The sequence below is a fragment of the Taeniopygia guttata genome, chromosome 17, assembly GCF_048771995.1.
Source record: "Taeniopygia guttata chromosome 17, bTaeGut7.mat, whole genome shotgun sequence".
Lineage (NCBI taxonomy): Eukaryota > Metazoa > Chordata > Aves > Passeriformes > Estrildidae > Taeniopygia > Taeniopygia guttata.
Genome location: NC_133042.1, coordinates 6,231,854 through 6,254,606, shown reverse-complemented (window position 1 = coordinate 6,254,606; position 22,753 = coordinate 6,231,854). Strand labels below are relative to the sequence as shown.

The 22,753-nt window shown below is 56.4% G+C and overlaps 1 long non-coding RNA gene across 3 annotated transcripts in view; it reads right to left on the bottom strand.

The window, feature by feature from the left end:
• The window catches only part of LOC115497566 (uncharacterized), a 68,591-nt gene extending 46,651 nt beyond the window's left edge, over nt 1–21,940 (bottom strand). Inside the window, exons 1-4 of one of the 3 annotated variants that reach the window (XR_012058513.1) lie at nt 21,623–21,939; nt 18,661–19,168; nt 12,847–17,795; nt 10,092–11,978 (exon numbers count right to left, since the gene is read on the bottom strand). This is a non-coding gene — a long non-coding RNA (uncharacterized lncRNA). Of the gene's footprint in view, nt 1–9,642; nt 11,979–12,846; nt 17,796–18,660; nt 19,169–20,513; nt 20,606–21,622 lie in introns of those variants that run through there. The other 2 variants (XR_005982047.2, XR_012058514.1) reach the window with 2 other exon arrangements.
• Nucleotides 21,941–22,753: the final 813 nt, after the last annotated feature.

The window sequence follows — 22,753 nt, the reverse complement described above, 5'->3', positions numbered from 1 at the left end:
GTACATATGTGTATATATACCATATATAGTATAAATTTATTCCTACAAATATTATATATACAGCCTGCCATATACATCATTCATATATACACATATATTTGTATACCAGATAGGCAGATAGATATAGGTATATGCATATATAGGTGCACAGATATAGATATATAAATGTATAGATATACACACATACATACATAATATAAAAAAATTTTTAATGTGTTTGTATGGTGTACAGGTTTTGATGAGAGGAAAGAGGGAGAGAGAGGGAATTATATATGTCCTGGCTCCCTGGCCAGTGCAGGGCAGTGAAGAGGAAGAGGAAGAGGAGGGAGACACAGAGAAAAGGTACAGCAGGGAGGAAAAGAGAGAGAATACAAACTGCTCCAAGTTACAAACGCTCCCCTCTTTGATTAATTGTACTTTCTGTTTGATAAATGTTACTCATGAGTATAAAATATGCAAAGCACTTAGCAAGTTCACACTGTTTAAAGAACTCAACTAACTAAATTAAAATTCGATGATGGAGCAGAGCTGCTGAAGAGCAGCGTGGCAGCGCTGGCTGGGGAGCCGCTCTGGGCCACGGCCACAAAGCACTGCCCTGCATCCCCCCCTGGAAAACCCAGCCCGAGGGGACACGGGGCAGTTTGGTGAGCCCATGGGTGGGCATTTCTTCTCTGGTCCCCAGTGCCCTGCTTGGGTGCCTGTGGGGTGGGGAGGGCTGTGAGGGGCCATTCCAGAGCATCCTCAGACCCAACCCCAGTGCAGGGCTGTCTGCTGGCTTGCATGAGGCTGGGCTAAATTGCTTTAATTTCTAAGATCTAGCCATTTCATCCAAGAAACCTGCTCCAGTGACACAGTGGCTCCAGTCTACCACCCAAACCCCAGACCAGGAATTTTGTGGCACTCAGTGGAGCACCCCACAGTCCCACCCTGTGCCCCCTCACCCTGAACCACCACATCACCCTGGAGAGTGACACCTCCCTGCACACTCTCAGTCCTGTATCATTCCAGCCCATTGAAAAAAAGAAAACAACCAAACAAAAAAACCAACTCAGCCCATCTTGGCTTTCCCAAAATCACAGCTGAGCCCCCTCAGGTGACAGGGAGACACCCGGCATGGGAAGGTTGAGGGATCCAGTCCCCCATGGGAGTCCTGCCAGCTCCTCTCTCTACCCCCTCAGGGGCTGGGGGATGCAGTGAGCGCTCTGGGGGGACAAGGTGTGCCCTGGGAGGATGCATCAGGAGAATGCAGTGGGAGGATGCATCAGGAGAATGCAGTGGGAGGATGCAGTGTGGACACCGAGCAGCATCCCTGGCTCTCAGTGCAGTGGCCAGTGTGGCTTGCACTGGCCACACTCCCCGGCCTCCAGCTCCCTGCCCTGCCATCCCGGGTGAGCAGGGCTTGCTGGAGGTGGCTGGGCTTCCAAAGCAGCAGCAGCAGCTGTGTCAGGCAGGTAGCAGCTCCCTCCTGCCCGCAGCTGAGAGGAGAAAGGAGGAGGAAAACCTGGCCTGGATCTGGCCTGACTGAGCTCTTCCCTCACTGATTCAAGAACCCCACTGGAGAGGTTTAAGTCACTGGACAACACACAAGACCCCAAGCCACCATCACTGTCTCACAGCACCTCACTGGAAACCCAAAAATATCCTAAAACCAGCCTTAACAGTGATGGAGCTTCAAGTTCATAATTTCTGTGATGCCAGCAAAACCAGGCAGAATGCTGGTGCTGATGGGAAAAACTCTTCAAGTCTTACTGCCATTGGGTATTTCTTCACCTCCTCATTCTCCTGAGCCTCCTGCCAACCCTCCAGCCAAGCCCAGCTCTCAGGGCAGGAAGACGCAGGCAGGGAATGAGCAGGACAGAGGGATTTGACCAGGTGAAAGAGAATCTTTTTCTGCAAAGATTGAAGTCTTCACTAGCTGAAAGAATCCTTCTGCAAGGTACGACCCTGCACCTCCGACGGGCAGAGACTAAAATAATCCACACTTTGCAAAACTTCCTGGGAAGATTTCGGCAGGCAGGGATGAGCTGGTGTGGCAGCACAAGGCGCTGCTGCAGAGCCAGACCCTAACCCAGCCCCGAACCCATCCCGAACCCATCCCGAGCCCATCCCCGAGCCCATCCCTGAACCCATCCCGAACCCAGCCCCGAACCCAGCCCCGAGCCCAGCCCCAAACCCAACCAAGAACCCATCCTGAGCCCATCCCGAGCCCATCCCGAGCCCATCCCGAGCCCATCCCGAGCCCCCGGCACATCCCACTGCGGCACGGCCGATGCCGCTCCCGGTGGGAAGGAGCCGGCCCAGCTTATCCTTGCAGTTTGAGCAATGATTTCGCCCCTGTGAACCCACCCGGCTGTAAATCCTGGCACAGACAAGCCCCAAACATTCATTTCGGGCGACGCAGTTTGTGTCATCTCGGCATTAGCATTTGCACTCTTATTAATTAATACTTGTTAAACCAAGACTAAAAATAAAGCGCTCGGCTCCCGTCTCAGCTAACGCCTCTTTGCCCTCGCCCGCAGCAGGGCTGGGCTGCGGCGGGCTCAGCACCCAGCTGCTCCCTTCTCCAGAGCCAGAACTGGAAGAGAAGGGCTGTGCTGAAGCAGGAATCCTGCAAAAGGAAAAATCACCCCTTTCTGCACCACCTTGGTGGGACAAGCCAGCCTCACCAACCATGGCTATGGGGGGAGTGACAGGGACAGCAGCACACACAGCATTTAAGTTTTTTTTCATTTTTTTTTCCCCCATTCCAGCTTCTGGATCTGTTTTTCTTTTGCTGCTCTTTTTCTTCCTGGGCTGGGCCAGCTCAGTTGCACTTCCCATTCAGAGCTGATTTCATTTCCCAGGCAGGACATCCCGGGAGGGCTCGTGGTCAGGAAGGAAATGGTTCATCACAGGTGAGCTCAGGGCCTGCACACAGGCAGGTGCTGCCACTGCTGCTTTCAACAGCATCCAACAGGCAGCAGATGCTGCAAAAATCCCTTTTTCCTCTCTGGGACTGGTACTGACCATCAGCATCCCTTTGGATGCAAAGCAAGAGGCTGCACATGTGGGTTAGTGCTGCTGCTGGAGCACCTGTGGAGGAAAAATGGGCCTGAAATGGGGGTCAGAAAAGCTTTTGGGCAATCCCAGGGGTGAAACTCAGCTGGGTTTGGACACAGGTCGTGGTGGTCCCCACCACAATCCAGCCAAACATTAAACCTACCAGGTTCCAGTTTCCTCAGTTCTCAATTTCCCAAGCTCTTGGGCCCCCTTCAACCTCTCAAACTCTCAGATCAAACACCTTCCCCTATAGATTCTATAGATTCCACACAGATCTGCAGCACACAGACCTATGGAGCCAAGGCACTTGGAGCCAAGGCACGGTGCTGGATGGATGGAGCTGTGCCAACTGCAGGGAAGACAGCCTGGCCTGCAATATTTAATAACATTAATGATAATAACAGTAATAATAACAACAGTAATTTGTTAGTTAACTGTTATTAATGAAAAACAAGTCTGCAAATTTATGCAACTCCAGGAAAGCCCCAGGTCACCAATCTTCTTGTCTTAAATCACCAAACCCTGTAACTCTTGGCCATTCCTCTGCCTTGGGTGTTCTTCCCAGAGCCCTTGGCTTGAATCTGCTGGAGAAGCCCAGGCTCCAGCAGAGCAGAGCTGGAGTTCAGGTGCCATCCTCCTGTGGCAGCCAGGTGTGGATTTGGGGGTACCAGGTGTGGATTTGGGGGTACCAGGTGTGGATTTAGGGGGTACCAGGAGTGGATTTGGGGGTACCAGGAGTGGATTTGGGGGTACCAGGCATGGATTTAGGGGGTGGAGGGGCTCTCCCAGCCCAGGCTGTTGGAAGGAGAAGCTGATGCAGGTTTCTCCTGAGCCTGGTTGGGTAGCAGGGCTGGCAGCAGGAGCAGCACTTGGGGATGCAGCACAGCTCACAGCGTTGGGAGTGAATGTTAATGGTGCCGAGCTCCTGGGAGAAATGATCAAATTCTTTGAATAAAGCGGGTAGGAGAGGAAGGGGAGGGGGAGGAAGGGAAAAGAACTCCGCAGATTAATTCTGCTGATGAAAATTAAAACTGGGCATTGCTGAACCAACCCCAAAATGAGCAGCTTTGGAGCCACAGCTGAACCTCAACCTGGGTGATGTCTGCCTGAGCCCCTGCCTGTGCCCCCAGAACCACCAGTGGGTTCAGCCAGGGTCTCCCTGTGTGCCCTGGGACAGGATCAGGTCCCAGGGCTGTGAAGGGATGTGCTAATCCTGCTGTGAACATCCCCCCGTCCAACAGTCTTTATCTTCATCCCTTGTGCCTTCACTTCACTCAGCTTCCCTTGCCCAGAGGGCAAGCTGGAGCACCCAGAATTGTGAGGTTCATTTCAATAGCAAAATTTTAAAAGAAATTAAATGTTGTGAGTTTTTAATTCATTTGTATTAACTACCTTGAGCCTTTCAAGACTTGGTTTTGCCTACTGTGGTCTCTAGTGAGGGTGGCTCTGAAAGTCCTCCTCTCCCAAAAAGAAGGCAGAGACTCAGCAGTGATCACAGGATTCAGGGAGCTGCTGCTTTAAAATAAAATAAGGTAAAAATTTGGGACTGGAGCATGCCATGAGCTGCAGGATACAACCCTCCCAGCCAGCAGCTTCCTCCTGCTCTGCTCCTCTTGGAGCTGGAAAGCTCCTGTGGAGCCTGGGAAGTCCCGTGGGAGGGAAGTGACTCCAGCATTCCCAGGGTGGCTCCAGGGGCACAAAGGGACTTTCCTTGGCTGGAATTACCACAGGCACATCGGCTGGACTGCAGAGGGCACAGGGCTCTGAGCTGGGGGGCACAGGGAGCTTCAAAGCTCTGTGCTGGGGTTGGGGCTGCAGCAATGGCGGGGGGCACCCATGGGTGGGACTCCCCTGCACGTCCTGCTCAGCTGCCCCCCACCTTCCCTCCCGCCCGCTGTGCTGCCAGCCAGCCCCTCTCCCTGGCTGTGATTTCATTTTGATCTCGGGCTGCTTCCCTCCCTCCCTCCCTCCATCCCTCCTCCCTTGCTGGCTGCTGCCAAGTCCGCAGGTTCCCGCTGTGACCTTGAGCTGGTTTCTGGAGCCGGTTGTGGGTTTCTTAAAGGAGCCATGGGGGTCTCCCACCACCTCCCTCCTGCTGCCCCAAACTCCAGCCCAGCCACGCACTGCCCCCCTGGGGTTGGGGGGAACAGGGAGTGAGGGCAGGGACCCCCCAAGGACACAAAAACTGGGAGAGGGTGGAAGCAGCCAGTTCTGTGGCTGCAGTGTCATAGGTTGGCCACACTCACCACCAACTCCTGGGCATTGTCTGAGGTCAAACAGCCACTGGGAAGGGGGTTCCTGGCACCAGCTCTGTGCACAGGGAGGAGGGGGCAAAGCCCCCAGTTGGGTGTGGTACCCAGAGAGAGTGGTGGCATGGGGGGTATGGGGGTGCTTGTGCACCCACCTCCCAGCATGATGGGTCTGTGGCCCTCCCTGGCTGTGCCGTGGCCCTTGAAGCCCCATGGGAACCCCTTGAAGCCCCATGGGAACCCCTTGAAGCCCCATGGGGAAGCTGCTGCTTGCACCCAGCAGTGGGTGTTACACAGAAACTCCAAATCCCACGAGCATCCCTCTGCCCCAGTGAGCAGTGAGCAGTGCCTGGAGCCTCAGCAGGACAGAAACCCCACAAAATGCCCTCACTCCAACTCCTAAGCCAACATCAAACCCACCCAGAAAAATTATTCTCCAGGTTAAACCCCATGTGGGATGTGGCATGGCCCCATGGGGAATCTCAGATTTTGGGCTGAGACTGAGAAGCCAAAAAGCACCTCAAAGTGCAAACAGCTCTGGTGTGGATGTGCACAGGGAGACTCTCCCAGGAGCAGCAGTGCCCTGGTGCTCATGCCACGGAGGTTTTAAGCTGTGATTTAGCTAAGCTAGACAGGCTGAGGTTCCAGCCTTGCTTGCCCAGTCCAGGCCATCCTAAAAGCTCCATCAGCTGGTGAGGACCCCAATCAATAGGAGCCTTCAAGGCAAGTCATAAAACTTTGAAATTATGCAGGCAGCTCTCAGTGCTCCGCAGCAAAGGCAGTCTTTAATTCATGGGGATGCTCCCAGGGAACCAGTGAGAGGGCTCTTAAATAAGGGAAAATAACAAGGGGCTGCACTGGTGCCACCTTCATGGGGTGTACAAGGCTTGGATGGGCTTGGAAGGTGCTGCAGTGACACACCCACAGCTGAGCCTTCCTCCCTGCCCCGCCCAAGCACCTCATACAAACCCATTGGAGGTGCTGAAGAAATCCAGAACTGCCTGCAGACTCCACCTCGGAGCATCTCTCAGTCCCAGGGAGATCCTGAGTGCACAGCACACCTCTCTCCACTGTACAGGTACAGGGATTGTGGGGCTCCATGCTCCTGGGAACCCCCAAAGCAAGCAGTGTCCTGTGAGCTGGGAACCAGCAGCACCTTCTGCCTTGGACGTGGAGCTCATGGTGGCTGATAACAGCATGGGAAGGAGCAGGAAGGGATGTTCTCAGCCCCCTCTGCTATAGATGCAGAGAGAAACTGAGGCACTGCAGGGTTGTAGAAGTAGAAGGGATAAAGGATAGTTACAGGAGAAACTCAGTAGTATACTTGACCTGGAACAGACCAATCACTCAGGGAATAAAAACCCAGGGGAAAAAAAGGCCATAAAATATAAGAGTCACGTTTGGACCACATAAAGGCACCAAGAGGCCACCAAAAGTCACAACACAGTAGCCAAGGCATCCTTGCGAGCCCCTTATCCCACAAGGAGAGGAGAAATCTCACCTCTGCCACCTTCACCCAAGCTGTTGGGACCCGTCCTCTGCACAAGGAGCCAGGTGCAGCCCGTGGGTGACAGGGACGAAGTGCTCCGGGCTGCTGAGGCAGCACAGGAGGCTCAGCCATTGTCCCCAGCTGGGGAAAGCCCAAACCCACGTCCCACCCAGCGTGGGGACACAGCCCCCGGCTCAGGCAGCGCCACAGCAGGAGAAGGAGGGAATGGAGCGGGATAAGGAAGGAGAGAAGGGAGGAGAGGGAAGAAAAGGAGAAAAATGAGTTTTCCTGCTGCCCCAGTGGTGTGGCGATTGATCGGGTGCAGGCTGGTGTGGAGCGGTGCTGAGAGCCTCATTCCCCACCGCCGGCTCACAATTATTGGAAAAAGCCCGGCGCTGCTGCTGCAGTGAAATTAGTTATTGATCTCTTGTCTGGGTGACAAGCTCGGTGCCGGGGCTGCTCTCCCACCCACCGCCCAGCCCCGCAGCTCCTCCGCCCGCCCCGCCGGGGCTCAGCCTTCCGCGGCTGCTCCTGGCCGGTACCGGGAGGGGAGCGGAGCCCTCGGGGCTCAGCCCTGCCCCAAAGCCGCTCCCCGAGGGGGTGTGCTCACCCCACCGCACTCAAGGAAGATGCCATGGGAATAAAAGGATGGGAGCCCTGAGCGCTGACAGCCCCCCGCCTCCGCCACCATCTCCTGTCCCCCCGGGATGGGGTCGGGCTGTCCTGAGCCCTTTGCCATTTCCCGATAATGGGAATAAAATAAATAAATAAATAAAAAATAAAGGGAGATAAGGCAGAGGGAATCAGGCAGCAGAGAGCTTTTGTTGTCTAGAAAGGCTCTGCACATCCCTGGCCGGAGGGGCTGGACCAGCGCCGGCTGCCCGGCCCCGCAGGGACACGGACACGGACACGGAGGGACTGCGCCGGGACAGGCGCTGTCCGCTCTTCCCAGGGGAACTTTCCAAGTTTCAATAACAAAAATCGGGGGTTTATTTTCTTTTTTGTCATTCCTGGCGGGAGGCAGGAACAACAGGGAACATTTCAAACAATCCCGTTTTCTTCCAGACTTAGTCACCGGAGAAACACTTTGCCCCGGGGCAAAGATGGGGTTTGGTTGCAGAGGGTTTGTTTGGAGTCTCACCTTTGCTTCGAGTTCATCAAGGTGTTTCTTGTCACTGGCAGGGACAGGCTTGAGGCTGGCTCTCGAGTCTCCTCGGTCCCTTCAGGGCTGTTTGACAGTTTATAGGATTTTTTTCCCATCAACATTTTGTCCCAAAAAGTAACTCCCTGAAGTGATCCCTGCCCGAGGTGTAATTAAAGTGGCTTTTGGGATGTAAATAAAAAGCCAGGTGATGGATTCCTGAGAGATAGAGGCCACTGTAAAACCCACATGATTTTTGCTTGGGCTTCTCTAGGGTCCCTGGGATGCAGTCAGTGACCCTCTGCCTGGGTGTAAAGTGGCACCTGGGGGTGCCCACAGGGAGGCCACGAGCTGGTGGCACTGGCCATGCACAGAACCTGCAGCCTGTGCTGGTGGCAGGACGACACAGTGGGGACAGGATGGACCGGGACCTGTCCCATGAGTAGCTCCCAGGGACAGGCAGAAAGTGCCAGTGATGTGACAGGCAATGGGGACAACGTCTGGAGGCCACTAAGAGACACCAGGATGGCTCGGGGGATGTCCCCGAGCCCTGTGGCAGTGGGCACAGGCAGCTCTCACCTCCTGCCTCCCTCTCAACATCCCAAGCAGGCAGACCCTGTGTGCATGTGTGTCCCTGGGGAGGCTGAGGGATCCTGGCCCCTTTCCCAGCCCCAGACAAAAGCCTGGGAACAAAAGCCTGCGGGATGCGGGAGGCATCTCCCGGCCGGGGGGTATTTGTTTAGCCCGGGGGGAGGTGAAGAGGGGAGAGGAAACTGCATTTCAAAGCGTTTCACCCTTTGAAAACCCTTCACAGCCCCCCCAGTGCCCTCTGCATGGCCCTGGTATCCCTGCGAGAGGACACCGAGTCCCCTCCGGCCACCTCCGCGTCTCTGCTGGGGAGGGAGAAAGAAAGATGTGGAAAGTTAAAAAAAAAAAAAAAAAAAAGGAAATGCAGCCAGGAGGAGGGAGCAGATCGCTGCGGGAGCATTTCTCTGGCTCAGCCCCTCTCTGGGTGGGGAAGTTGGAGCCCCAGCTCCAGGGACTGACTGCTGGGCTGAGAGTGAGCTTGAGAATTCATGTGTTTCTCTCCAGTTGTCTTCATTTTTACAATTACACTGTTGGGGTTTTGGGGTGGGGATTAAGCTGAGGATGGATCAAAGCCTGCATTGGCCCCTTCCCCATCTACCAACACGCAGAGCTCCGGGCACACAGGTCGCCTGGGAGGTACTGCAGGAGGTTGGCAGAAGCCACCAGTCCAAGCCCATCCCTCGCAGCCCTGCCCAGGCTTCTCCAACAGGGTGCCACCAACACAGGGAGGGCTCTGGCCACCTACAGGCATCCTCAGGCTGCTTTTGCAGGTCCCCTCTCCACATCCATCACCCAAAGCTGGGCACATCCCTGCACACAAACCCTCAGCACCTCCAGCCCTGACACCAGCCTGTGCCTCAGGAACACTGCCCACATCAGGTCTCAGCTTTCCTGGGGATGTTTCGGTGTTTCGCCACCCTAAAAACACCATTTCCTCCTGGGCCAAGAAGGGATGTGCAGCAGAAACAGCCTCTGGCATCTTCTCCTGAGAAGCAGCTTCCCAGTTTGCAACTTGTCGGAATCTGTGGGTATTGGTGATTACGAGATTGTAAAAGTCTCTGTCTTTCTGCCCCGCTGCCAAAGAAGAAGCCATAATTGGTCTGTGCTGTTTCAAGGCTGTTTATTCTGTTTAACATGTTCTGCTGCCCTGCCGCAGCTCTGTCCTGCAGGGCAGCGTGTGGGGCTCTGCCCTCAGTGGGATGGTACAAACATTAAATACCAGAAACTACCTGTGCTGGATTTACAATAACGTGACAATATCTGTCACCTACGTTGGACAGTGTGTCCCCAGCCTAAACCAACAGAAAAATGCCAACCCCACAGTGAAACATGGAGGGCATGAAGAAGGAGGAAAAGGACAAGACACACCCAATTCCTCCATCTTGTCCCCTCTGAACCCCTAATCTAGAAACCTAAAATTTTACTTTTGCACCCGTGTCACACTTAATTATTACTCATATCAAACACTCAAAGCTTGTAATTCATCCTGTAAGATTGAAAACTCTTTTCCATGGACAGAGATCACAGCCAGTGTCTCTGGGGGCTCTGTCCAGGGGGGTTCCTGACCCCTGCCAGGGTCCCAGACCTGCCAGGGCAGCCAGAGGGAAGCCCTGGATTCCCACAGCAACTGGGCACTGTCCCAGTGAGTTACCCTCACCCTGTCACTGCACAGCAAGGCACCGTGCGAGCGAGACAGCTCGGCCCCAAACCCCCCAAACCCCAGGAAAGGAGGGATGTGGATCCCAGCCACTCCTGCCACCCTCCAGAGCTGAGCATTCCGTAGAGATGAAGCGGGAGAGAGGTGCAGCTGACCACATCCCTGGGCTCTCCGGGCTCCCCGCTTCCCTCCGGCAGCGGCGGCTGGGCAGATGGAAAGACCAAATGATGGCTTTGCAGGGGGCCTGGGATTTGTTTGAGCCATCGCTGTCTCAGTGAGTGACTTCGAATAACGGATACACTTGAGAAAATCGCCATCTGCTCCCGGACAATTCGCAACCAGAGGAAAAGGTGAAATAAATTCAGCGACTGTATTATCCGCCCGTCCGCAGCTCCGACAGCAGGGTCAGGCTTTGTGCAGCGTCCTGAAAGTGTTTTGGGAATGAGAGGATGCTTTGGGATGAGCAAAGAGCAGACAACCAGAAAAGGATGGAAGAGTTGAGGCCCCGGGATGCTGTGCCCACAGCAGGGCTCTCCTGGCATCCCGGGTTTGGTGAGTTGGGCAGGAAGACAAAATCTCACCAGATCCCTTTTTTTTCCATCTCTGAATTTCAAGTGCCTCCTGCTTCCAGCTGGGCTGGAAATACCACAAAAACAGATGCTACAATGCAGCACATTTCTTGTTTCAAACACTGGAAGGAATCAGACATGAAAAATAAATGCAGGGGGTTGCAGTGGATGGGCTGGCGATGAGGCTGAGGGCACTTGGAAGAGCCCTTGAACCCACAGCCCAGTCCATGCCAGCTCAACAGCTCCAAAAATCAAACCTTTCATCCTCAGCAAAGAAAACCCATTTCCAGGAGCAGATAAAAATGCCCCCTGCATCTCTGCTTGGCCATGCCTGTGAGCCCAGAACCCACACAATGCTTAGACTGATGGTTTTTATGCAGTTAGGAGGGGGATGAACCTTTGCCCCAAAGTCACAGCGCTGTGCAGCAGTCCCTGTTTGAAGGGATCCCTGGTGCTTCCAACAGAACATCACTGGGGGAGAAAAACAGAGTTTGGTCTTGCAGGGACAGGAAGAACAGGGGAAGAACAAGGCTAAATGTGACCATTTTTGGTGCCCTATTACTCCTGGCAAGCCCAAAGTGAGGGTGCACAAGTGCCCAACACTAAACTGCCCTGCATTCTGCCTGCACCAAAGGGAGACTGTTGCACAGGTGACGATGGGATTTCTTCTGCCTTTTCCTCCTCTCTGGACTTCACCTGGACATGAAGGAATGTTTGGCACCTGAGGAGCACCACCCAAGCTGGCCCCACCAGCCCTTGCCTTAGCCAATGCAACCACCCCAACGCACCCCAGCCCTCCCCAGTGGGGCACAGCCATGGGGTTTGGATGGGACAGCATTGGGGGTTGGATGGGACAGCATTGGGGGTTGGATGGGACAGCTGGTGTGTGGGTGCAGGGCAGAGCCCCCCTGATGTGTTTGCTGCCAACACAAGAGATAAAACTCACATTTATTTGGGGCAGACAGGAGGTGGGTGCCTCCAAGAGAAAGAAAAATGACTGTGACCCAGCCCCAGGGGCACAGTCCCGACTGGGGTGTCACAGGGTGACACCCACCTGGTTGGGGGGGTCACTGGGGGACCCTCTACAAGGTTCTGGGGAGCCACAGAGGGGTCCCACCCTCTGGCACAGCATCCTGGGCACGATGCTCTGGTGTGTGCTTCACCTCAGCCTGGTGCGGCTGCCACAGCGGTCCCCTCCTCACGGTGGCATCTGGGATGGGGCCCCAGCTGGATCCCAAAAGGTTTCCTGCCAAGAGGCACGGGCAGCTCTTGCTCAGCACGGGGAGGGAAAGCGAGTGCCTGGGAGCAGGAACCCAGCTGGGACCCTGAGAAACGGGAGGATGAGGAAGGGGAGGAAGTGGAGGATGAGGATGTAGAGGAAGCAGAGGATGAGGATGGAGAGGAAGCAGAGGATGAGGATGGAGAGGAAGCGGAGGATGAGGAAGGGAAGGAAGCAGAGGATGAGGATGAGGATGAGGGTGAGGATGAGGATGAGGACGAGGACGAGGACGAGGACGAGGACGAGGACGAGGACGAGGATGAGAACGAGAACGAGGACGAGGACGAGGATGAGGATGAGGATGAGGATGGGGATGAGGACGAGGACGAGGACGAGGACGAGGACGAGGATGAGGATGAGGATGAGGATGAGGATGAGGATGAGGATGGGGATGGGGACAAGGACGAGGACGAGGACAAGGATGAGGACGAGGACGAGGGTGAGGATGAGGATGAGGATGAGGGTGAGGATGAGGATGAGGATGAGGATGAGGACGAGGACGAGGACGAGGATGAGGATGAGGATGAGGATGAGGATGAGGACGAGGATGAGGATGAGGACGAGGACGAGGACGAGGACGAGGATGAGGCTGAGGATGAGGATGAGGATGAGGATGAGGATGGGGATGAGGATGAGGACGAGGACGAGGATGAGGATGAGGATGAGGATGAGGATGAGGATGAGGATGAGGATGAGGACGAGGACGAGGACGAGGACAAGGACGAGGACGAGGACGAGGACGAGTGGAGGATGAGGATGGGGATGAGGATGAGGACGAGGATGAGGATGGGGAAGGGGATGAGGATGAGGAGGCAGGCGGGATGGCAGGGCAGACCGTGCAGCCGGGCGGCAGGAGCGGGAGCGGGAAGGCGAGGCAGCGCGAACGAGGGAGCGGGAGCAGAAATCTGTTGCCCAGGCTGTGCGCTCCGCTGTCAGGCGGCTCTGATTAACGGGCTGCCTTCCAGCTCCGCGCCGCCTGCCTTCCTGGCAGGAGCGGAGCCCCCCGGCTTCCTGCCGGAGGAGTGGCTCGCTGAAAGGTTACATTTGCACAATGTGCCGCTGGAAAAGCGGTGCCAGAGGTTGCAGGCGGGGGAGCCGGGCGAGCAGGCAGCTCCGCTCCGCTCCGCTCCGCTCTGCCTGTGTAATGGAAAAAACCCTCTGGGGACGAGCAGGAAAATATCAACTTACGCTGCTCCCCCAGCACGGCAAAGCTGGGCCCGGCCGGCCGTGGGTGGGGAAGGCGAGCAGGGGATGGGTGATGGTGGGGGGCACTCCCGGAGCCCCAGGGCTGCCCCGGATCAGCCCCACGGAGGGGCAGGACGGGCTCCACCCGTGCCCGTGGGCTGTGGGGCTGTGGGGCACAGAGCCTTCCTTCGGGGCGCTCCCCACAAAGCCTTCGCACTCCCAGCATCGGGATCTCTGCTGCCTGCTGGGGAAAGCTGAGGCTGTGGAGGGGAAATGTTCGAATCTGGCAAGGAAGGATTTCCTGCAATGGAGGCTCAGGCCTCGCTGCTGTGATTTACAGGCTTGGCACAGCCGCGGCTACATCCACACACACGCACATGTCTCATCCCCAGCTTTCCCAGCCCTTCTACCTCATAACTTTTGGTCTGGGAATATTATTTTGGTGTCTGGGAAGTCCAGTTCAGATTGCTGAACCCACCATAGCTGCTGTCTGCTCGAGAGCATATCCTAAAAAACTCTGCTCACCTCCTCCATCATCCCTCTTGCACCAAAACAAATTCTCCTGAGCATCTCAGCACTCTCCAGGGCAAAGCCCTTCGTCCCTTTCTGCACAAGACCCCCTTTCACCTTCTCATTTCTTCATTGCATCTCAGTTTGGTCACCTTTTTGCACCACAGTCACGGAGGAGTGGTCAGGGCAGCAGGGACAGCACCCAGCCTCACCCCAGGGTGCTGGAGCCAGCTCACTCTGTCTTGCAGGATCTGGCATTTTCCTTTCTTGTCTCCCCTGTTTCCTTGGTTTCAAGCTTTTTCTTCCTCATTGAGCCCCTAATTAAAAGAAAACTCTGGAGGAATCCCAAATTCAGGGCACTCAGAGCGGGCCTGCAGCTGCCCCTGCAGGCTCTCCCTGCCTGGGTGTGGGACCTGTGGTCGTGCCCTGGCTCCTTGGGTTTTGTCCCAAAGCTTTTAAAGCCCCAGACTCCAAACCCCACCAGGTGGCCCTGCTCAGCATGGCCCAGCTGGGTCCCCACCACGCTGGGGTGTGAGTCCTCCCCCTCCGCTGTCCCCGGCTTCCCTCTGTGTTTTCATTAGGATTTGGAGATAAGCCTCCAAATAAAGGCAATGTTTTTAACCACTCTGCCTTATCAGCCGGCATCCAACAGCATTCCCCATCCACACAGCGAGGCTTGGAAGACGCTCTAAGGGGAAAAGGGACCCCAAACATGCAGATCTCCCTTTCTCCCAACCCCACAGCCAGCACTGTGGCTCTCTGGAGGGCACCAGTGGCTTTGGGAAACAATGTCTAGTAGCGGCCCCTGCTCAGGGACAGCAGTGTTAATGCAACCACACACATGAATACAACCTAAGGACCGATTCAGCACACCTGGATTTTATTCCTGGTTGTGCCACCGGCCCGGGGATGACCTTCAGCAAGTTGTTTCCCTTCCCTGTGCCTGTGTTTCTGCTTGCTCTCCCTCTCTCAGCCCTTCCTAAGCCCAGCGATGCTCTGCCCCAGCCCAAGGAGACAAAATCCCCCACAAAAAGGTGAGCAAATGGCAGCATCCCTGGGTCCTACATCCTCCAAATGCTCAGCAGAGACTCCCCTCTCTGAGCCTCCTCCATACTGGGCCATCCCATTGCTCATTTTTCAGTGTGTGTGCAAAGGCCTGAATATAGGAACCAGCTGCCAGCAGCTCCCAGCTCCCAAACGCTGCCCTGGGGAAAATCAGCACCTCACAGGAGCCTTGCCCTGAGGTGTCCTCTGGGAAAAGGCTGAAGATGGGTCTCACTCTCTTTCTTTTAGTATTGGAGACTGTTGTGGGGCAGAAGTGGAGTAATGCCAGTGATGGCAGCAAACTCACTCCCTTTTAGTACCCACCTGCTTGGGGGCAGCAAACCAACCCCAACACCCCAGATAAGCCCTACTGTGGTTGCCCAAAGAGCCACCACACCATAGAGGATCTTCACTAGAGTTCAGCCCTATTAGAGACCCATTAATGGCATCAGGAGCACTTCCAGCTGGCTGGCACAGAGGAACACAAACAGAGGCCATTCTGCCCCTCACTGTCAGGGTCTCGGTGCACTGGAGGCAGAGGCTCCCATGGGATGTGGGCAGGGAAGGCAGGAGATGCATCAGATCCTGGGCACAGCATCCTGCTGACACCACAGCCCTGCTGGGCTCCCTCCCTGCACAGAAGGAGGTGTTGGGGGTTGGTGGGAGAGCAGCATGGGGGGCACACACCCCTCCCATCCTGGGGCAGGAGGGTGATGGTGCAGTCTGGCAGCACCCACATCCACAGCACATCAGCCCTGGGAGCATGGCAGGAACCTGGCACTGGGAATGGCAGGGAAAATATGTCCTGTGGTAAATGCCTCCAGTGCAGAGGGGATCCCAGAATCTCCACTGCAGGCCCCGTTGCCAGAGCATGCAAAGAATCCCAAAGTCAAAGCACAGCCAAGAGGCTGAGCTCTTTGGGGACTTGATCTGCCCGCAACACTCAGCATGGTGGCTTCTGGGGACAAGTGTGTCACCCTGGGAGCTGCTGAGCACTCTCACCTCCATCCTGCACACATTGACTTTCATGAGTCAGAGCCCATCTCCAGGATGAGGTTGTTTCCTGCCATTTTCCCAAACAAGGTCTCCAACCATACCAAAAACCCTTCAGTCCACAGAGCCCTCACTTGAAGACAGCAGAGATCTTGTGGATTGCATGGGGCTGGCGTTCTTCCTCCTTTCCAGCTGTTAAATTGCATTATAGACAGTTAAAAATACATCACATACTTTCCTAGTGTGACTTTTCCATGGTAAGCAGCAGCACGGCTGGAGGTGAGATGCTGGAGGTTGCAGGAGAGCTGCTCACTTGTGTCCATGGATTTGAACAAATTTGGGTCCTACAGAAGGGGATTGTGTGGCCCCGTGGCAGATTTGAGCTCAGCAGACTGACCCAATTTGTTCACTGTCTCTTGCCTCAGTTTCCCCACTTATGGCCCATTCTCTGCAATAAAATCTCACGTGAACTAAAACTTGACAGGGTTTGTTGGGCTCTATAGCAAACAGGTCTTCTGCACAGGGATCAGAGGTTAACAGAAGTGCAGGGCTCAGCTGGAAATGATCTGTTCATACATTGTAGCAGAAAAGCCTAATTCCTGAGCATGACTGGAGCTGAGCACATGGAATCCCATGGAAATGCCAGAGGGACGTGGCCCAGCCAGAGCCCGCAGTGGGCACGGGGCAGCTGTGAGCTCAGCCTGAGCAGAGCATTGCTGTGGGCCATGTTTGAGCTGGGATCAGTCTCCCAGCAGCACAGCAAGCTCTGCTGAGGTCTGGAGTGGGTGGAAAAAAAAAACCCTTTGGCTTTCTAGAGCACTTGAAGGAACAGCCTGTGTCCCCAAGGATGGAATCCCTTGCAGCCAGAGACACCTGTGGTGTGGGGAAGGCAAAAAGAAAGCAAAGGAGATCCCCTTGGATCCAGGTCCAGCCCCCTCTGCCCTGACCCAGACCAGCCCTGACAGCACCTCCTCAACCCCCTGCAGGACCAATGCCACAGCCCCAAGAGGAGCCCAGCACCCCAAAACAGCAGAGACACCCTGGACCCCAGCAAGGGGCTGGGATGGGGAGGAGAACCTACGAGAGGGTGAGGAAAGAGTTAAACCCCCGGCACTGCCAGCCCTCCCTCCTGCTTCTCTGCTAACTTTGGGAGGAAGGGAATAGCATAAAGGTAAGAGTGGAGGAAGGAGAGAGGAGACAGATGAGAGAAGGAGCGAGGGAGAGGGGGAGCGGGAGAGAGGAACAGACGGCAGAGAGGGAGAGCGTGGGGGGGAAGATGCTGACGCTTCTCCTCCATCTCGGCGAGAGGCAGATAGAGGGGAACAAGGGGGGGAAAAAAAGAAGGCAAAGACCAAGGGAACATGGGAGAGGGAGAAGGAAGGAGCCGGAGCGAGGGAGCATGTGTGAAAGTCGCAGTGAGAGAAGGGGCCTCTTTGATTCCCCGTGCCTCATACCAGACAGTGTCTAGACTGCAGCAATTATTGTCAGCTCAGAACACCCAGGCATTGCCATTTCAGCTGAAAGGGAGCTTAACAAAGAGTGAGGGAGAAAAAAAATACCCTGCCGGCGGTTAGCTGGGCTCCCTCCAGCACAAGGGGCTCTTCGGAGGGTCCCTCCATCGCTGGCGCCCCCCGAGCTCAGCCCCAGGTGCCCTCACAACAGCGGCTGTGGAGGAGGCCACGGGTGCAAACAATTCCTGACCCAGCTTTGGCTGCTTTTGGGGTGCAGCTGTTGGTTCAAGTCTCCCTGCAAGCCCAGGTTATGGGGCTGAGGGCATGGCAGGCAGGGCCAGTGGGGGAGGAAGGTTGGGGTGTCCCAGTGGAGGGGCAGCTCCCCAGCAGGCAGCGTTTGGCCGTGAGTGCCCATGGAGCTGCTCCCCAGACCAACAGCTGATGGTCAGATGGACACCTCGGCCTCACCCCAGAGTCCAGGGGATGCACACACCTTCTCCAAGCAGTGGGGATGTGAATCCCAGAGCTGGGCACCCCAATGTACACTCGTCCTGCAGCTCCTCAGCTCCCTTGGGCCTCAGGAAATCATGGGAGGTCACTCCTGCAAATTCACAGGAATAAAAATAATCCCTCCTGTCCTCTCCTCCATCCTGCCTCCTCACCTACTGCTAGAGGAGTTACCCTTTCCCCTCTGGAGCCCTTTGCCCTCTGAGGGGTTTTTGTGCTGTCTGCAGGTCTGGGATGTGGCTGAGACTCCCACGAGGGAATTAACACCCAGAACTGGCTGTGAGTCAGGAATTCCTGCCTCCCGCTGGAAACACCCACCATGTGCCCCCCCAGCTCTGCGGTGACAGCCAGCTCCAAATACCTCAGAGGGGAAGAGGTGAGAAGGAGAATTTGATGCCCTGTCTCAATCACTTCCATGGGTTTGGGGGTGCTGATGATCCCACTCAGCTGCCCATGGGGGTGCCTTGCAGATGAGTCCCTTTGGAAGCATCCCTAGCTCCAAGGCTGTGCCACACATCTTTTAAATTTGGGTGCATGAAGCAGCCTGGCCAAGTGACCTTCTCCACTGCTGGATGGCAGCGGGGACCGTCCCTGCAGAGGTCTTGGCCCATCTGCTGGGAAGGGCGGCCGATCCCTCCAGATACTGGAGCACAGCTCTGGTTTAATTAGCACTTTTAATGCTTGGAAAGGAGGCTCGAGGGAATACCCAGCAGGTTGGACATGATTTCCTCACTAGCAATCCAGCCTGGCAACAGGGAAGATCCCCAGCTTCAGCTTGCTTAGCTGGGATGGGGTGACTTTGCCCTGGGGTCTAAACCATGGCAAATATCCTTGGCGAGCCCCACTTGGGCCCCTCAGTGCAGGGACACCTTTGTCAGAAGGCATTTTTGTAGCAAACCCCAGCAGTCAGCATGGGTTGTACTGTGAGCAATGCCTGACCCCAAACCAGCTCAACTCACCTGTTTGTCCTTGTCCCCCACTGCCTTTACGGAACAATATCCATTTTCTGACCCGGTCTGGTCATGTCTGCTAAATCAAGGATTCCTTCTCCCCTGGGTACATGGCACTGATGTTGCTGTGTGGATAAAATCAGCCTCATTCGGGATCTGGCCGCTGTGGCAGATCAGAGGAGATGACAGCACAGGTCCCACAAAGGGCCAGGGTGGCAAAACCTGCCTGAGGAGGGATTCGTGCCCTTGTTCCCTTGGCTGTCATGGTGTGTATGTGGAGATGATGCCATTTTCCAGTGCAGGGTTCCCCGGGTGAGAGCCAGAGGAGGGGAAGGCCAGCACTGCCCATTGCTCACATCCCATCACAGTGATGTCCTCAGCTCCCCATGCTGTGGTGCTCAGCTCCCTCATGGGCTTCTGCATCTCAAGGATGGAGTGTCCAGCTCCAGTGAAGCTCCACAGGCAGGGCTGGTAATGCTCCAGCCATGGAGGATGCTGAGATTCCAACACATGGGTGCTGCAGTGAAACCAATATGTGATATGAGCAGTGGCACATCTTCCCCTTGTGAGCTTGGGCTCTGTTTGACCTCCACAGGGAGATTTTGGCCAGCCCACCCTGACCCAGACCTGTGACTGACTTGTGGGCTTGCAGGAGTGTTTTCCCAAAGACCTGAAAACTGCAGGGCTTCAGAAGTATTGCCCTGGGGAGTCACAGAGCCATGAAATGCACCGGGACTGCCACCAGGCTGCACTGAGGCCTCTGTGCCTGTCTCTGATGCCAGAGTTGCCATGAAGCCGAGGAAGGCAATGCAAGAAAGAAAGGCCTTGCCTTCTCCTCCATGACCCTTCCAGTGTTCCTCCCTTGGGCAGTCTGAGCCTTCCAGAGCAACCTGGGGAGCCCCAGCTCCCCACAGAGCCCCGACACCACTCAGCCCTGCAGAGAGATGCAGAGTCCCACAGCAGCCCATGAAGCCACCACCATGTGCCCACAGCCAGGGCCCCACAGGGTCCCTGCGTGTCCCCAGCTCCCTGAAATGGCCACAGCTCCCGGCAGCAGGGACAGGAGGGACCCGGGAAGCCTCAACTGCAGGGGTACGTGCAGTGCTGGTCTGTGCTGGTCTGTGCTGGTCTGTGCTGAGCTGAGCTGTGCTGAGCTGAGCTGTGCTATCTGTGCTGTGCTATCTGTGCTGTGCTATCTGTGCTGGTCTGTGCTGAGCTGAGCTGTGCTGTGCTGTGCTGAGCTGAGCTGTGCTGTGCTGTGCTGTTCTGTGCTATCTGTGCTGGTCTGTGCTGTGCTGTGCTGTGCTGAGCTGTGCTGTGCTGGTCTGTGCTGTGCTGTGCTGTGCTGTGCTGTGCTGTGCTGTGCTGTGCTGTGCTGGTCTGTGCTGTGCTGTGCTATCTGTGCTGTGCTGTGCTGAGTTGTGCTGTGCTGTGCTGTGCTGTGCTATCTGTGCTGTGCTGTGCTATCTGTGCTGTGCTGTGCTGGTCTGTGCTATCTGTGCTGAGCTAAGCTGTGCTGAGCTATCCGTGCTGTGCTATCTGTGCTGGTCTGTGCTGTGCTGTGCTGGTCTGTGCTGTGCTGTGCTGTGCTATCTGTGCTGCTCTGAGCTCTCCGTGTGAGAGCGGCGGTGGGAGCGGAGCCGGCTCCATCCCTCTCCGGGCAGCGCTGTGTGCCGGCGGGGCCGGAGGAAGGCACGGGCAGCCGGAGCTCTCCGGCAGCAGCAGGGACACCATCAGCCCGGCTTGGCACGGCTCTGCATCCTGTCCTGTCCTGTCCTGAGCACCGCGCCAGGGCCGGGGCCGTGCGGGGCGGCACATGGGCAGCCCTGGCACCCCTGTGCCACAGCACGACCCTCGCTCACCTTCCCGCTCTTCATCCCTCCCCTCTGCAAAGCTGTCTGCAAATGCCAAATGCCTGTTTTCCAGTTCCTCCAGATTTACCCCCTCCTCCTCCTCCACCCCCCCGCCCCCCCCTCCTTCCTTCCTTTCTTCTTCCTGGGTTAAAAATAATCAAGTTTCTGGGAAGCAGCAGCCCTGCTGCGCCTGCCTCCCTGCACTCGCGCCCCGGAGAATAGCTCGGCTCGGCTCGCTCCGGCCCCTCCTCGCCGCTCTCTCCTTCCTCCTCCCCACCCCCTACAGGGATCTGACTAATATGCTTGGGCTCTGCTTGCCAGCTCAGCTGGAAAGGAATTTAACCATTGCGTGCCCTGGAGGGAAGGAGTGGAGAGCCCAGACCTCTCTCCATCACCCGGGACCCCTGGTCTGGGTCCCTGCCCACCGTGCTGCCTTCAGGGCTGCCCAGAGGATGATGGAGGAGAAGGGATGCACGGTGCCAGCACCCCATGGCGGGTGGTGGTCTCAGCCCCAAACTTACACGGGTGCAATAACCCTGCTGGGGTCCCCCGGAGGCATCCTGCCTTCCTGTAGGCAAAATGCAGCACCCCAGGGCCGTGGCACCCGTGGCTTGGCCCGTGGGAGCTCCTGATCCAGCCAAGGTGCTCCCTGGGCACCCACACCCTGCCTGCAGCCTGGTGAGGGTGCAGCTGCTCAGGGGTCACAGTGGGACCAGCAGCTCCAGCCCCACAGCTGTGAGGTCTGCAGGGAGTGGTCCCCGGGTTCAGGGATCCATGGCTCAGCCCTGCTGCAGTGCAGCTCTGGCAGGAGCTGGCAGCCCTCCGCCCACTGCTGGGACTCAGCTTTGCCTTCAGCACAGGGAATAGGAAGCAGGAGAAAAGGCAGGGTCACACCTGGGTAAAAACCATGTGTGGGGTGGGGGGGAAAAACTCCTCCGAGGCTAAATCCCCTCCACTCTCCCCGCTGCCAGCCAGGCTCTGAGCACAAGCAGATTTCCCAGCACAGTTGTGGGACACAGGGCGCTGCTTTTACAGCAGGGCAAGCAAAGCAGAAAGCCTTGACCAAGGTTATCCCAGTGAGTCTGTGGCAGAGCTAAGAACTGACTCCCTCCTCTCACCTCCTCGAGGCTCCAGCTTGCTGGTGTATTGCAGCATCTCCCTGCTCGGCCAAAAACTCCCCTTGAAATCCCCTGGCCAATGCAGAAGGACTCCAAGGCCAGAAATCCCAAGCTCAGCACCCCAGCGGTGAGCAGAGCCAAGAGGCACCGGCTGGGCCGCCGCTCACCCCCCGCGCTGGCTCAGCCCCGCTGCTCCGGTGCCAGGGCACAAATCGTCCCCGAGGAGGACACTGCCCTTCCCGGAGCCACTGCCGGGAGAGCTGCAAGTGCAGCCCCTCCGGAGATGGGCTGGGAAGGAGGAGAGGGCACTGGGCACAAGGCAGGAAAGCTGCTGCCAGAGGATCACCCCTTAGCTGCTGGGATGCTCTCTAGAGCGAGGTCCAGCGTTGCAAAAGGGATCTGAAAGAAGATGTCTTCTCTCCAAATCCTCCCTTAAATGGCAGTTCTGCTGTAAAATAGGGTAGGATGAAGCTCAGTGTTTGTTTTCTCTGCAGGACCCAAGCACGGCTCAGCCTGGGACTGTGAGCCAGGCTGGCTCCTCACCGGCAGCCCCGCAGGAGCAGGATCTGCAGCTCCAGCTCTGCTCTCCAGCACAGCCATAGCTCCGTGCAGGGCTCAGGGCAGGACACAGGAGGGAATAAGTCTCCAGTTTGTTCCTAACTTAGCTGCCTGCCACAGGATGGGTGTGTGGGGGACCTGCGAGCCCTCCCTCTGCACCAGGAGATGCATGGCCAGAGCCTCTGTGGCTCCACACAGCCAACAGTGAGGGTGTGAAAGAACTGATGGCAGGACACAGCCAGGAGCCAGAGCAGAGCCAGGCTCTGACCATCCCTAGGCGAGCAAAAACACCCCTATTCCAAATTCTCTGGTGCCTTGGGAGCTCCCTCCAGCACTGCCTGTCCCACAAGCCCTGCAGCAACCTCAGCAGCCAGGAAATGCTGGCAGGAGTGAAAGGGATTGAGAAACTGCAGGCAGCAGGATGAGACATGAGCCAGCACAAGCAGGATGTGACTCGGGGGTGACTGGGACTGCCGGAGCGGTGTCACCAGGAATCAGTACCTGGGGCCCATCCTGTACCCTCCCATGCTCCTCACAGCTAAGCCAAGCCCAACCTCTGTTCCCCACACAAGT